This window comes from Schistocerca piceifrons, chromosome X, assembly GCF_021461385.2.
Source record: "Schistocerca piceifrons isolate TAMUIC-IGC-003096 chromosome X, iqSchPice1.1, whole genome shotgun sequence".
Taxonomy (NCBI): Eukaryota; Metazoa; Arthropoda; class Insecta; order Orthoptera; family Acrididae; genus Schistocerca; species Schistocerca piceifrons.
In genome coordinates, this window is record NC_060149.1 from 87,809,539 (window position 1) to 87,826,588 (window position 17,050).

The 17,050-nt window shown below is 39.8% G+C and overlaps 1 protein-coding gene across 1 annotated transcript in view; it reads left to right on the forward strand.

The window, feature by feature from the left end:
• The window catches only part of LOC124722188, a gene marked incomplete at its 3' end in the record, with an annotated part of 144,223 nt that overhangs the window by 68,048 nt on the left and 59,125 nt on the right, over positions 1–17,050 (forward strand). The window lies entirely within an intron of this gene.

The window sequence follows — 17,050 nt, forward strand, 5'->3', positions numbered from 1 at the left end:
TAATTTAGTGATATTGTCCTCAGTTTGTCAATTCAATAGGTATCTCATTCTCTGGGTGATTGGGCTGACAGGTGGGGCATGAAATGGAATTAGCTTAGTTCTGCAATGATTCATCATGCAGCAGAATGCAGTTGATGTGGTATGAGAGACCTGAAGTGAAGTGACACCTGTTCACTGGTCTACAATAGACACTACGACAGTCTTCTAACATCAACACTGTAGAGCGAAATGTTACAATTTCTCTACAAGATTGTGCCACGCAGATTTTTTGCTACAGTCAGACAGCAGACAACAAAGATGTGCAACATCTGTTGGCAGACGTTGACATCAGGTTCAACAATAACAAAATAACGGCAGTCCGTCAGAAAATTACATAACTACCTTATCACATACATCTCTTTCCATTGCAGCAAATAGTTTCGGTATGTCCCAAAGTGAAAATAAAGATCTAAATTCCTTAAATATCTCCATAGGCCAGCTTTACTTATGGAGTACAGTCAGTGTGTGAAAAGAGAGATCATTACTCTCCCCAGCGTTTTCGGTAGATGTGATTGTCTTTTAAATGGAGGAGGAGTGTACTAAATGGTTGTACATGGCTATTCAGGGTTGTAGCAGTTTATGAACCCTGGGAATGACACCTGTAGATCCACTATTTGGCAAGGCATCATTTTGAAATTTTGCAGTGGGCGACATGCTGTTGCCTAAAACATGATGCAGTCACCGCAACTCTCTTGTATCTCACACATATCCACTGTCCGTTTTGAATTCTCCAGCAACAGTCAATTTGATTGGATCTTCCTCAAAATTGCTAAGACTTTCAAACCACGTTGTTAATATGCTCCCACAGGAACATTAACACTGGGCCATGTCTGAAGATACCAAAATACTGTGTCTATGAAAGGAATAATTTGAGAGTGATTTCTGAGTTTCACGTTGTTACTTGTTTACCAGTGATACTACTGTATGAAAAATGTTAATGGTAGTATGCACCTACATGCATTATAAGAATTTTACACTAGCTGTATATTAGCTCACAAACAAAATTGCAATTCATACTATGTCAGGCAGACAAGCAGGTTTTCAAAATTATGTATGAGGAACATAAAAGAGCACTGTAAAGTGAATGCTCCCTTTTGTCACTTAAAGAGTCTCTTATGGATAATAAGAGCAGAATTCTTAAACTAGTACATGCTTCTCAGCCAAATGCAACGGAAATGTTGTCCTTATTTTAGTACAAATGAAACGAACAACACAAAACAAAAATTGAAGTGCATCATAACTGTGTCCCCCATTCCCAACTGTATTGTTAAGGAACTGTCACTTGCTGGTATATATATTTTTAAATTCCTACATTCTCAAAACAACTTGTATGAAAATAGTCACTTTTTCAAATAAATTTTTTGGTAAATATCGTCTGTAAGAAATTTATTTGTATATCTTAAAGTATCTACTTTACCAAAACAAGTCAAATCTGATTATCCCAGTTTTCAGGAAATTCAACTTCTTCCTTAAAGTTTCAATAATTTGAAACATACTTAATTTTTTGTGTTATATTATTACTATCTGCAATCATTTTGCACAGCCACAGTCTCTAAACTTATCCACAGTGGCCACAATTAATCATGATTCTACAAGCCAACTTGTGGAATGTTTTGTGTTATAAATGTGAGTGATACAAATATAATACAACAAATTATTTCACATCATCATAGCATCTCCACTTACCTATTATGGCCACAGTTAACTACAACAAACATGTTATAAAGGAACATTATAACTGGAGTTAGCTCCTTTCTTCAGTTCATACTTATTTATAGAATTGACACTTAGAGATTTTTTACAAGAAATGTTTGGCTTACAATTTTTATTCCTCTCTCCTACTGTTCTTTAATTTAGTTCATGTCTTAAAGCCTTTCTCTTCCTGTATTACTAGATTGTCAGCTTACAGTTTTTTTAACTTTTTGTTCATACATTTATAAAAATAAGATTTTAATTTACTTTGTTTTTTTGCCAAAATCCTTCTCACCTTTCAAATTTTATGTTTTTTTACCGATCTTATCTTGTCCATTTAGAAAACAAAAAGAAATATTAAACGTTTTATTCATCAATCATAGTTTAAAACAGTATTGTTAAGCTATGCAGTATTATTTACGTAGTTTCTACAAAATTATAGTATAGCAAATAATTTTCTGTCAATAACTTCTTCTCTGAATACATTTTTTTGTACATAAAAAGAGAAAACAAGGAAGTTGTAGAATTAAAATGAATAAAGATAATATTATTAGGAATTCTTATAGGTAAAATTCTGACTATGCCTTCCTGTAATGTCAGTATACAGGTTGAGTAAAAACCAGCAGAAATATAATTGAAAGATATATTTTCCTTTACAAAAATGTGTTTGAGAATCTATACAGAAGATACACGTAATATACAAGTTATCATTCAGAAAGCTTATCAAAATAAATTAATACATCATAGACATCACAACTGTAGACATGATGCATCTATTACTTTCTTCATAACTTCTGTGCCTAAACATATTCTGTAAGGCCTATTCCCTCATCAACAGATACTTATTTTCATTGTACATTGACATTATTAATTGTTTTAATATTCACACTGTTGTGTTCTTCAGTCAGAAAACTGGTTTCGCACAGCTCTCCACTCTTGTCTATCCAGTGCAAGGGCTTTCGTCTCATCTCTTCATCTCTGTGTGACTACTGCAACGTACATCCATTGAAACATGTTTATTGTAGTCAGGCTTAGGTCATCCCTCTATTACCAAATTTATGATTCCATAAGGTTTCAGGATGTGTCCTATGAATCGATCGCTTCTTCTGGCCATCTACCCCTCTAATGCACAACGTACTTCTGTAGTAACACATTGCAAAATCTTATATTTTCGTCTTGTCCAAACTGTTTATTGTCCTCTTCCATACAAGTCCATTCTTAAGACAATCTTCAGAAAAGACTTCCTAACTCTTCAATTTGTATTCGATGTTAACGAATTTCTCTTTTTCAGAATCACATTATTTGCTAGTGGCTGTATGTATTTTATAACTTCACAACTTCAGCTACTGAAAGTTATTTTCCTACCCAAATAGCGAAACTCATCTACTGATTGTAGTGTGTCATTTCCTAATTTGAGACACGACTATGGATGATGGAATATGTCAAACGTTTACACGGCCAACAGAAAACATATAAGTACACCCACGCATAACTCATGTGTGTGATGCACGAAGCAGAACCTCTGACGGTTCAGGTGATGACTAGCACAGGTTCTTAGTGGCACACTAGCAAAGGACACAAGTCTCACCATCTAGGTATAGACCTGACGTTCTTTACTATCAAAGCGCTAGTACAAGAGTGATCGTCTCTATTCTGTACAGCTTTCCTCTGCGATTCAGTAGCATAGAACATTTGTATGCTTCGACGACACCCACTTTAGCACAAGCCAATCACGAGCTAGAACTCACTATTCAAAGCTGGGAGACCACCTCCGTGCTCTGCATACACAGATCTGACCAACCAGCGCCCTCTTTGCCACACGTTTACGCCATGCCTGTTCTGAAAGCATTATTTGGATGGAACTGGAGCCCTCCTTTGTTGCGTCCATTTCCTACTTTCTAAAGAACAGCCATAACCTCGTTAAGAGCTTTGTGCCTTCACAAATATGTTTTGTAGCAGAGTCTGGACGCCTGGGCGCCACTGACCTGTCCAACAGCATTCTCAAAAACTCTCAGCCGTCTCATCCGCTTTCTACCTAACAAGGGCCCATGCTCTGCTTTATTGACAGCCATCAGGTCATACGCTGCGCTGGTCAATGCTGCAGTGACTCCTCGGCCATAGCCTACGTACATGCGGCGTCAAACAATGTGTCTGCACAATGAGTCTGGGGGACTTGGCTGTCAGCAAACGTTTTCACCCAGGTTCCGCAGAAAAAAGTTCTCCTCAGCTCTCAGCCGACGCACGCTTTTACTACTGACAATTAACTCACCACCCTCTTCGTTCGAGCACAGGTAAAGCCTACGGCTATGCACCCACTAGAGCACACAAGCAAGAGTGTTAACTACTGTCAACCGTTTCATCACACGAATGAAGTCAGATCGTATCAAATGTAGCAACCAAGTAATAAAGATCACCTTCACTATGAACGTTAAGCAACTTGACACTGTATCAAAAGTGAGAGTGCCCTGCAACCTCATACAACCTCCCTGTTCCTCTCAAGTTTATTCTTGGGTTGTGGCACACTTTAAGATGGTTAGTGTGATACAGAACAGAATAAATTGTGAGACTTTAGTTGGGTCATTATCAAAGAAAGAAACACGAATCAATCTTTGCTCACCATAAACACCAGCACATTATTTTACCCCGTCTTTACCACATTCAACCAGGGATCATTCATACACTCTCTGATGCATGCCTACAAAATTAAAGTGAGAAAAAAATGTGATGGGCGTACCATCGGGTCATATTCTTGTAAACCCAGACTTTGATTACAATTACTAAATGGTTACAGGGTCATGGAGACATTTATCTAGTCATTCATCCTGAAACTGGTGCCAGAATATAATATTGTTGTCTTGAGGATTCTCTGTCCCATAGAAAATTGCTACCATTGCTCAATTATACACAAGGCTGCATTCATTCCTTGACAGAACATCAATCACAAACGTTCTCATCTTCACCCAATATAAGGGAATCATAGTGTTCTTGTGGCATGTGTCATTTGTTCACCTTATTTCTTTAACATGTGTCAGTTTGTTCCTTTAGTACAAAGATGTATGTGTCAACACAACAAAAAATCATGTAAGTGACGTAAAACAAGTGGATCTCTACAAAAAAAGAAAAATAATACATAAGTTCGTTAAGCAAAAATAAAACTTGGTAAGAAAACACAGAAAATACATGTGATCTAGTAAAAATGAAAACAGCAAGGCACGTATAAAACAAATTAATGAAAAACAACAAATATCTCCTACAGCTCCCTTCTCAAAGGTCTTTAGGGAGTCCAATTTCCTAAATTTACAAGTGTCACACGAATAAACACAGCGCTACACATGTCATGTAACAGGTTGGATGTGGCAGCTCGCCGAGTTGTGTGCCACCTGGGCAACAGCCCTTTGTTGACAGCTCGTGGCACGCAGAGGCTCTTCTGCACCTGCCTCCATTCCTGCAGCCTGATGACGTCATGTTGACCAGCTGCCATGCTGTCGCTATGTGACCACCACCTGCAGCCAGCCGCGAGCCCCCGCGGTTCTCAGGGCTCACGGACGACCTTGACTGCGCTGCTTTACTTAGCGTGCCATCTGCCTAACTGCTATTGCTGCCCCGGAGTTAGCGTCCTCTCCAACTGCCTGATACATTGACATCCACTCAGCTCCCATAGTCTGCACAATGCTTACATGTGGATTTAGTGCCGTGTTTTCACAAATACGAGGGGCGTTCAGAAAGTAAGTTCCGATCGGTCGCGAAATGGAAACGACTATGAAAATCCGATAAAGCTTTGCACAGATGTGTTGGGTAGTGTCTCTAGTATAACCCCAGTTAGCATCATGTCGCTCCTCTCATTTCTGAGCTCGCAGTGAGTGCGTAAAGATGTCTAGAAAATAGTGTCTGCCGCCAAGTACGAGGGCCTGGTGAGAAATTTCGCCTGAAGCTATGCAGCTAACATTACATAACTGTCGTGCTGTTTCTTCTTCAAGAAAATTCTCAGCCGCATTCTGCAGGGGCAATGAAGATGCTCCTGCATCGTTTTCAAATGGAAATGTGAGATTACCCACAATACAGTCCGCAATTGTCTCCCCCTGAGTTTCATCTCTGGTCACATGAACCGCTGTCTTTGAAGACAACATTTTGACACAGACAACGAGGTGTAGGCCAGCGTGGAGAATTGGCGGAAAGCACTGGCGGCTGCCTTCTATGATGAGGCTATTGAAAAGTTGGTACAACGCTATGACAAAAGTCTAAGTCAGAACGGCGACTACGTAGAGAAGTAGCTGAAAGGTGTAGCTAATTGTTACAAGTAAAACATTTCTGATGTTCACTGTGGTTTCAATTTGGCAATCAATCGGAGCTTACTTTCTGAACAGGCCTCGTATGTTTACAATATAAATACACAGAGAATTATAACGAAATTGTAAAGGATTGCAAGAAAAATTTAAAAAAATGGTTTACAGAGCACTTTTGACAAAAAATAAAATCTGATTCTATTCTACAATTATTCTTTGATTGTATTTCAGCAACAACTTTAAAAGATTAATTTTCTGTGTCTAAATCTTTATAATCTTAAGTAGTGGTGAAGTCAAGATGTTTTAATATATGATAGTGTAGTGTTAATTTTCCACTACCTTTCATGCAACTCAAAATACTAAGCTGGCTTAGACTACATATTCATTTCAGTCACTCTCACACCATCTAAGTCTACTGCTTACTCATGCAACATAACTACTATAAAAGATATACGAACTAATGAAGGTACTAGAGATCACTTCCCCATTACTTAGTCGTTCTGGGGAAGCTAACGCTAGTGTATGGCGAATCTCGACGAGTGCCAACGTCACCAGTTTTCTCTCTATGCTATGTGGGCAAAACAATTCTGTTGCGAAATTCTCTTTTTGCTGAAACTGACATACAAAATTCTCAGATTGGTGTACAAATTTTCCGCTCCTGCTGCTGAAACAAACATAAAAAATCACAAGATATTAGTGACATTTGACTCTAAAGCTACATTTCTTCCGTCCCTCTCTTTCACAACGTGTTGATGGTGTGTCTCGCTCACTCTGTAAAAACATATCCAAGTGAGTTTCACAGTCCGTGCTCACGCCACATAGTACAAACTATCGACCAGGATCTACCACTCAGGCGCTCGCGAACCGCTCGGGATGCCCACACGAATACTATCACACAATAGTGGGGAAAACCACATGCCACAACCACAAGCGAATAACCACAGTGAACAACCATCGCATAAGACGCGATAGCTCATCTGTGTAACCACACACGAAATAAATATCCCATTCGTGAGAAACATCGCCCCAAAGGCGATATCCATAGACGAAAAAGACACCACAAATACATCACGCCACTGGCGATGACATTAATCTACCCATAGCGAAGACACACTGCACTAGGCAATGATCACAAACCACGCCGAAAACACACAAGAAAGCAAGATCCTTTCGCGTGGACAATACACGACCATCCTGCAAAATACCTCCATGGGTCTCCCAAACTACTGTCAACGATGCCCGTCTCACACACTATACTACGATTTGTATAACGGATCGTAGAAGGGCGTTTACTGCAATGTACACACAATAAATAGAAGAAATTTGATTGTACCTGAACTCAAAGACGTTACGCGAAGAATTCCGTCCCCAATACTCGTGCACTTGTTTCGGACTCGAAGGCATAAAATTCTATCTTTGTTGTGACACCTGATTTTGTCGTACCGTGCAAAACGCAAAACTGCTATGAGAACATATTAACTCACACGGAATGGGACTCAAATAAACAATAAAGTTTCTGTCGTGAAATCGGCACATTTCTACTCTCAACAACTGTAATTAGTTTGCTCTGGGATGACCATCTGCACATCTATAAACTTGAAACTTGTGACGACGAAATACTTGTACAGTGAAATTCTAACATTGCCTAACTCTTACGACTAGCAGTAATGGGAGAAGTTCCTATGCTAATTACCATAGAGAATCACAAAAAAATCAAAAGATGTGATTGTTATCTCTAACGCTATTATAATTAAAATAAACTTACGCTACTATGTTTATCTTCGGCAGTCGTCGACCATCCAACTGTCTGTGGCTTGTTCAGAATTGGAAACTTCCAGCAACATTTCTTCAAGATCGTCGTATCTAATACCATTGATGAGTCTAGGTCCGAGTTCAGTTGCAGATGCGTTTCGTGCCTCTTCTGCATATTCAACTAGTCATTGACGCTGGTTGTCATTTCCCAGCGCCCCTCGTCCTGGGTTCTGTCCACCAATATCAATTTCATCGGTCTGACCGCCATTTCCGCTTCCTCCGTTGTTCATTCCCGCACATCTTCCGTTCTCATTGAAACCAGATACATGGTTTCGCCATCCGTTGTTTTGTGATCCGTAGCCTTCATTCCTCCTTCCATTCCAGTCTCTGTTGCGTAGCACATAACCATTGCGGTTCCATTCCAGTCACTTCGTATTATTGTAACTTATGTTGTGGACGCGACCTAGGGCTTGCGATGTATCTGTCAGAGTTTCTTTTGTGTTCTCTGATATTCTCTGCTCGGAATGCGTACTCTAATTCATAAAGAGTGTTACGGAAAGTGCTGAGCTCGATATTACACCTGCCAGCTAATACCTGTTGATATGCTGACGGACGTTTGGTGTATCAGTGATGTATGATTTCACCGGTAGAGCAGGGTACGTCAAGATACTGGTTCTTGTCAATCATTACATCAAAGAATTTCAGCGGGCTTTTGTAGCCTGAACTCTCTAAATCTTTGCCAACTATCATCTCGTACTTTATGCGCTCTTGCGTCTCCTTGGACCAGTAGATATTTAGGAAGCTGTCTTTGAACTCCTGGTAACTTCTGCACGTCGCTGATATTCCGCGCATTTTCTCTGCAACGGGCCCTTGCAAGTGTCCGCAAATAAAGTCTAATTTGTATTTTAAAGGCCAATTTGGAGATAAAGATAGGACAAATTGCGATACCCAAGTGCGTGGGTGAGTAAAACTACCCTCGGTAAATTCAGAATTTTCTGACTTGTAAGAAATTTTGAAAACCGAATGGCGTTTCGTCGACAACGTCCATCCTACGGAAAATATCAGTCCTTTGGATGTTCGACGTCCCCTCATCTGTATTTCCTCCACGGCTTCGAGAAAATGCAACGTTTATATCACCACGTCCTCTGCTCGCTGATAACGGTATGCAGTTATCTGTGCCGTCTGAAGTTGTTTCTGGTTCTGTTGGATTCGCGCTGGGCCGCATTTGAAGTTGTTTCCTTAGCGCCTCCCCCAATTTCTTCTCCATACGAGTGTTGACAGCTTTTTGTTGAGATCTGAACGAAAGAAGAGTCTGGACCTCCTCAATCTCGCTCAGTAGAATTGCATATTAACTCACGTGAAATGGGACTCAAATAAACAACAAAGTTACCCTAATTTGCGCAGCTCAGACTCTAATTTATCCATGGCCACTGTCGCATGAGATCTGTGGCTTCATGTATTTTCTCATCACTGTCTCTCGTCCTTGCTGTTCTGTACGTTTACTCGTTTTCGATGCTTCAGCTGCTACTCATCTTGTGGAAGTTACTAATGTCTTGGCGCCCTTCACCGTCTTATTAGCATCATGTGCAATCTTTAAAATTTTGACTGCTTTGGTGTTTACTTTACTTAGGTTTTCCTGGAGTTGATCTGCCCATGACTTGTGTTCCTCTCGCATCTGATTTACCTGAGCACTGATATTTTTTATGTCTGTCCTAGTACGTTATTATCTCGTACTAACTCATTAATTTTCTCCTCCATTCCTTTTAGTCCATTAATCTTATCCTCCATTCCCTTTAATCCATCAATTTTCTTCTCCATTTCCATTAAAAATGCCATCAGACTGAATTACTCTTCTCTTTCCCCGGTACTGTGATCGACCGAACTCGTACTTGATTTCTACTGCGTTGTTTCCACATTATTGCATTCTGATACCTCCCTGTCTGCTCTGTTCGGATTTCTAATAATCACCTCTGCTTCGATATGTTGTGGTACGCTCACATCTTCTATCACACGCGATCTGACACTGTCTGTCCCCTCAAGATAAACCATATCCCTTTCATCTCCCTGATTTCATTGCTGCACATCGTTGTTGCTAACACTGTTCAACAGCAATGCTTCCCTACATTCAAACTGGGCCTCCACTATTTCATTGCGTTCATCCTCCATGACATGCACTTTATTTTCCTGCTCCAGTATGCTTGTCTCCATGCCCTACTTCTTGTTATCATTCATATTCTCTATCAACTTCAAACTTTAATTATCCATGCAACACATGGACAATCACACTATCTAAATCACAAAATATATGCAGTACAAAACAATGACATCAAAGAAACAATTAACAAAACAGTTTGCAGAGTCGATGCTACAACAATAGTACTCTATATCCAGAATCAAAAAACGACCAAAATAAAAAACAATATAATAGTAAAAAACACAAAAAAATAATATGACAACACCATTAGCAGTAACGGGAAAACGTTTGACAAGTGACACGGAAGTCACAGACACAAATACACTGTAAATAAAACAAATAAATACATAACGCAATCACAGGATAAATTGTCTACAGCATACTAATGAACTATATTATTCTTCTTAACCACCATAATGCGGACCTGTTTGGCAAGGACCCTAAATGGCAGCATCACAGAAGTGCCAAGGACCTAGATCCTGGTAGGGTCGCCGATTGCAAGCTTCTGGGTTCTATCAATTGCAACCAAGACTTTAATAAAATGGCAAAGGTAATGTAAATCAGAGCACTGGGAGGAGTTGTGATCTAAATAACAATTGATTTATTCTTTCTCAATATCATGTGACAAATGATGGAAAAGATACACAACACAAAGATTTTATCTGACAATCACTTTCAATAATATACAGGCTATGAATAACAGTGGTCAGCTGGGGATCAGTGCATCACACTAAGCAGAACTAATCGCTTTATTTGAATTGCTTTATGTGAATCTGTAGTATGGCCCAAAAACTACACTACTATCAAGCATCTATACTCTACTATTGTACAAAGAAATATATGGTTCCAAACAACAGGGTGCTGAGAAGCATATATTGGGGTCCTACACCAAAGCAGCGAATACTTTACCCTTCTGCAGGTGAGGGCGGCACAACACGACGCACTCGCTGTGTGCAGCCACAGGCAGTGGCAATATGTTATTTATGGCATGCGCCCGGAACTATGCAAGTACGCGGTCTCATGTTCGGTTGATTCAGAATACAGATACTTCCCTATGAGCCTCTGAAACCCCAGTGGATACCAATGTGCAGGTGGACCCGTTTGCGGGTCTGTCAAACTAATTTGACTCGGAGACACTACTATGCATGATGGAATATGTCAAACGTTTAGACGGCCAACAGAAAACAAATAAGTACACCCACACATAACTCGTGCATGCGATGCACGAAGCAGTACCTCTGATGGTTCAGGTGGTGACTGGCACAGGTTCTAAGTGGCACACTAGCAAAAGACAGAAGTTCTATCATCTAGGCAAAGACCTGACGTTCTTTACTAGCGAAGCGCTAGTACAAGTGTGATCTTCTCTATTCTGTACAGCTTTCCTCTGTGGCTCGGTAGCATAGCACATTAGCATGCTTAGACCACACTCACTTTAGCACAAGCCAATGAGGAGCTAGAACTTGGTATTCGAAGCTGAGAGACCGCCCCTGTGCTCTGCATACACAGATTTGACCACCCAGCGACTTTAAAAATTAATTGGGAGAAAAGGGAAAAAGATTCAGCTCCGCGCCCTCTTTCACACGTATTTACGCCATGCCTCTGCTAAAAGCATGACTTGGATGGAACTACAGCCCTCCACAAAAAGATCGCTATCTCGCCTGCCGCGTCCATTTCAAACTTTCTAAAGAACGGCTATAAACACGCTAAAGGCTTTGTGTCTTCACAAATATGTTTCTTAGCAGCCTGGACCCCGCTGCCCTGTCCCACAGCATTCGCAAAAACTCTCAGCCATCTCATCCACTTTCTACCTAATAATGGACCACGCTCTGCTTTATTGCCAGCCATCAGATCGTATAAAGAGCCAGTCAAAGCTGCAGCGACTCCTCGGCCATAGTCAGCCTACCTGCATGTGACCGCCGACTGTCCGGCGCCACCCAATGTGTCTGCACAATGAGACTGGGAGACTTGGCTGTCAGCAAATGTTTTCACGTAGGTTCTGCAGAAAAAAGTTCCCCTTGGCTCTCAGCCGCAGTACGCCTTTACTATTGTCAGTTAACTCGGCATCCTCTTCCTTCGAACACAGGTAAAGCCTACCGCTATGCCTTCACTAGAGCACACAAGCAAGAGTGCTAACTACTGCCAACCATTTCATCACATGAATGAAGTCAGATCATATCAAATGCAGCAACCAAGTAATAAAGATCACCTTCTCTATGAACATTAAGCAGCATGACACCATATCAAGAGTGAGTGTACCATGCAATCTCTCATACTGTAGAAATAGGGGCGTGGCCAGGGGTACACGTGGCAAGCAGAGATGATCCTTTTCAAGGATAACGCTTACCAAGTAAAAAATTGTTTATCGTTTTTTCAGAGCTACTGTCAATATGTCTCTAAGTTTCAGGGTCTCTTCTCTCCTACTAAAATTATCGCTATGTTTATATCTTTCATTGGATTCTCTACATAGCCATTCAATATCAACAAGTATTAGCTGGCAGGTGTAATGTCAAGCTCAGTACTTTCCGTAACACTCTTTATGAATTAGAGTCACCATAGATAAAAATTTTGTTTCAGAAAACTTCACTTCGTGATTTTGTGGCTGAAGAGTATGCTCTGCAGCAGCTGATTTGAGTACTTTCCCTGGTCGGCAAAGACTTTTGTGTTGCTTTAGCCATGTATTCACGCTTCTCTTGGTTGTTCCGATATTAACTTTACCACATGTACATGGAATTTTACATATGCCACATGCTGCAAAGGAGGGTGTTTATTCTTCAAAGACCAGAGTGCTTGATCCATTTTCTTTGTTGGTCTGAAAACCGGTCCAATGTCACATTTCTGTAAAATTTTTCCGATCTGATCGGTTACGCTTTAATAAGAGGGACAGAAATTGTATTCTTTCCTCGTTGTTTTTCATGCTTGTCATTCGACATTTTGTTCTTTGGTCATAGAATTCTGTTTTCTTCTTTCCCTGACTAGTCATTTTTCTCGAAAGCCTGCTTTATATGTTTTATTTTGGCGTCCAGGTATTCTGCCTTGCAAATCCTGTTGACTCTATTGGCAAGTCTTTTAATGACACCTTTCTCTTTTGCTGTGGATGGTGATTGGAATTCCTATGCAGATATCTGACCCTGTGCTTTGCTTTCCGAGAAATCCAAACTTCCATCAGTCTGTCCCATAACTAAAACACCCAAGAAAGTTTTTTTTGTAATTTTATATTTGAATGATGAACTGGATTTTTGGGTTTATATTATTTAGAAAACCAAAGAATTCGTTTAAAGCTTTTTTACCATGTGGCCGGACTACAAACTTGTCATTCACCAACCGATATCAGCGAGATGGTCCCTTATTTGTTTTTTTCTAAAGCTGACTGTTACAATTTCTCCATGTAAAAATTGGCTAAAGCAGCCCCTAATGGATTACCCATTACTACACCATCAAGTTGTTCATAAAATTCACCATCCCACTAGAGGTGACTGAAAGTAGGTTAAGAGCAGACAAATCTAGAGGAAAAACATTCGTTATCACTTCGTTGACTGGGATCATAATGAGTAAAGAAACAGTGAGGGAAATGACAAGATATCTTCAAGTGCGGGGATTAGCCCTTCAATTGCCTTTATAAAATGACGCGAGTCTTTTATATATGAGTCAGTTTTCTCGCAGCTGAAGATGTCCTTGTCAGTTTCGGAATAGTGTCTTCATTAACTATGATCCCAGTCAACGACTTGCTGCTGATAGTTTCACGCAGCCATCAAGAGTACACGAGCTGGCCTTAGGCTCTGAAAGCCCATATCGATGATGTTTCGTTGTGTGGTTCGCACGCTGACACTTGTTTATAGCCCAACACTGAAATCTGCAGCAATTGTGGAAGGGTTGCACTTCTGTCACGTAGAACGATTCTCTTCAGTTATCGTTGGTCCCGTTCTTGCAGGATCTGTTTCCAGCCGCAGCGATGTCAGAGATTTTATGTTTTATCGGATTCCTGATATTCAAGGTACAGTCGTGAAACGGTCACACGGGAAAATCCTCAATTCATCGCTACCTCGGAGATGCTGTGTCCCATCGCTCGTGCGCCGACCATAACACCACACTCAAACTCAGTAAAATCTTGATAACCTGCTATTGTAGCAGTAGTAATCGATCTAACAACTGCGCCAGACACTTGTTGTCTTACATAGGCGTTGCCGACCGCAGTGCAGTATTCTACTTGTTTACCTATCACTATATTTGAATGCGCATGCCTATACCAGTTTCTTCGGCACTTCAGTGTATTATTCATGGCTATGTAGAGAAGCCATTGAAATATATAAACACAGGTATAATTTATCGTTGCCTTAACCAATAATACAAGTGACCAGAAAAGTAGGACTGAATGTTTCATTATTATTATATTTACTATTGCATATTATGACTTTTACCTTGGATGCTTGTTTGTTTGGTTCATACGATTTTCAACTGTTTGCTTGTACAACGTGCAGTCTGCAGAAGATGATGTTATGTGAAGTATGTACTCGATAATAGAGGCGAATGAACTGAAATCTGACGGCTGTTTGAAAATTTTGCTAAGTAAGAGTGTCTGCCAAAACAAATTTTCATGTGAGAACCTAGACAACAAAATCATTAATGACACACAAGTTGTTAGGTACTTTCTGCTGCTGATGTTAGATTAACTTCTTTTCAGCCCAACATTTAATTTGTATCCCCTCTTTGTTCCAAAATTTATGACTATGTGTGTGCTTGTGTGTGTGTGTGTGTGTGTGTGTGTGTGTTAACCCCATTGTCACATATCTGTCCTTTCTTTCCTGTACATGTCTTTCTACATATTTGTCCAACCAAGAACATAAAGATACTGGACTCTGTAAGCTGCTCTCATTTACATAATTTGATGCCATCTCAATATTTAAGCTTCTGTATCAATGGATGTAACAATCACTGTTATTGTGGCCATAATACAGTAGCACACCCAATATAAAAATAAAGGCAGTATCATCCGATTTAAGGTCATTGATGAATGCGAATTACTTGATATTCAATAAAGAAATCTACTCATAACATGGATTAACCAGTCATCAAACAGAGAACCTGTAGCCAACACATTCCTGCACAATAAATAGCTAAATAATGAAACCCACACTGTATAGAACCTTATGTCCATGTCAGAATGTTGTTCACACACACACACACACACACACACACACACACACACACACACAACTTCGTGATGTAATTCACGGTTATGCTGAGAAATTCACAACATGATAGAGGCAGAAACAGACAAGAAAATAAACTTTCTAGCCTTCAACATAGGACGAGAAACAACACATACGAGTATATACATAAGATTCTCAAATTACAGGCACTACAATTAAAAACCAGTCAAGTCTGTTTATAGGTTTTCTATATAATCTGCGAACCATATTGTGAAACTAGCTACAATGCAAGCTATGCTATACAGATGAAACAGAAAATTGATAGGCAAACATTATGCTCAAGTGTTAAGTAAAATAATTAGAAAAGTGTTGGAGTATGTATACAACACATTCGGTGTAGACACACTCCATCAGAAACCAATCAAACAGGTATGGGAGGCACATATACATACACATATCTCTACACCACAACATATAAGCACCCAATACACAAGTAACGATAAGATCAAAGGATAAAACAGAACAAGAATCCACATTTATAACAAAGCCTAGATGCTCAATTACATCAACAAAATGGTCAACAAACTAGGAAAAATATTATGAAGAAAGAGAATTGAAGGAGGACGCTGCACAGACAACAAGCACAGTAGAAACTTAGAACACACAATTATCCACTGACGAATACAAGAAATCAGACACTTACTGACTGCTTGCAACTATTGTCAATCCATTTTGTTGGTCAGAGACGCACCAATTTTGAGACTTATTATTCTGGACACATCAGAACCTTAAAGAGGGATAGTTAACAGTCCACATCTGATAAGCACTCCGATGCTGGCAACTGCTGCCAAATAAAAGTAGAAATAGACTAAAAATGCTTTTAAAAAACCAGAGTCTATGGAAAAAAATCATTGAAGAGAAGTGCCACAGAGAAGAAACAATAGCGGAAAGAACAAAGATTTTAAATGAATACACAATGTCTCTCTCTCTCTCTCTCTCTCTCTCTCACCCACCCACCAACATACACACACACACACACACACACACACACACTCACTCACACACACACACACACACACGCACACACTTGATGAGTTTGTTTCATTCATATGATATTCATTTATTCACTAGGTACTCAAGATTTTTATATCATTAAAATCCTCATATACCAATTTGTCTTCTCAACAGGGAGGCAAAGAAGCGCTGTACTGACTAGTAGTTATTCCTCGTCAGGTGACGTTTCTATCAATGTATAGTAGGTCGGTGGTCATTATGTTCCTGCTGATCTTTGTATATCCGTGCGGTATCGTGTGTCCACATGCGGCTTCAGTCTTCCATCGAACAGTGGACTGACATGTGTTTGGTAATGAGCCAAATGCAGAAACAACGACATACGTGTAGTGCTACTCCAGTTGGTGAGAGTAGAAATAGCGAAAAGACATTCTGAAACAAACTAACGTTGTCGTATCGAATGTACTGAAATTTTTTGTTGATTTGGTCAACAGTGAAAAAGCAAAGAATAATACAAATTTTGCGTAAGTTCGTAAAATGACAACAAAACCTTGTGGTATTTTTGAATCGACTTATTCCTTATTAACAGTGCAGGAACATTCACAAAATCTATAGATATGTGCAGGAGTTTTGATTCTTCAGGAAAGGTATACAAATGAAAACGATTACCTACAAAATTTGGCGATTTTGACAACTTAGTGCGTAAAACCATACTTCGATAGTTCGACAGAGGACAGTATTCGACGGCTAGAAAAATACGGGATGATCTCCGTGAAGAAATGAATTATTCTGGTTCAGAGACCTCCGTTACGTCCGTTCTTTGTCTTCTCCGCTCACTTGCTTTTTGATTCATAAAGTGTAATAATGAATGAAAATTTCTGATGGAACGCAGAGACATTGCAGCATGAAGAACAATGCACTTTTTGCGTGCT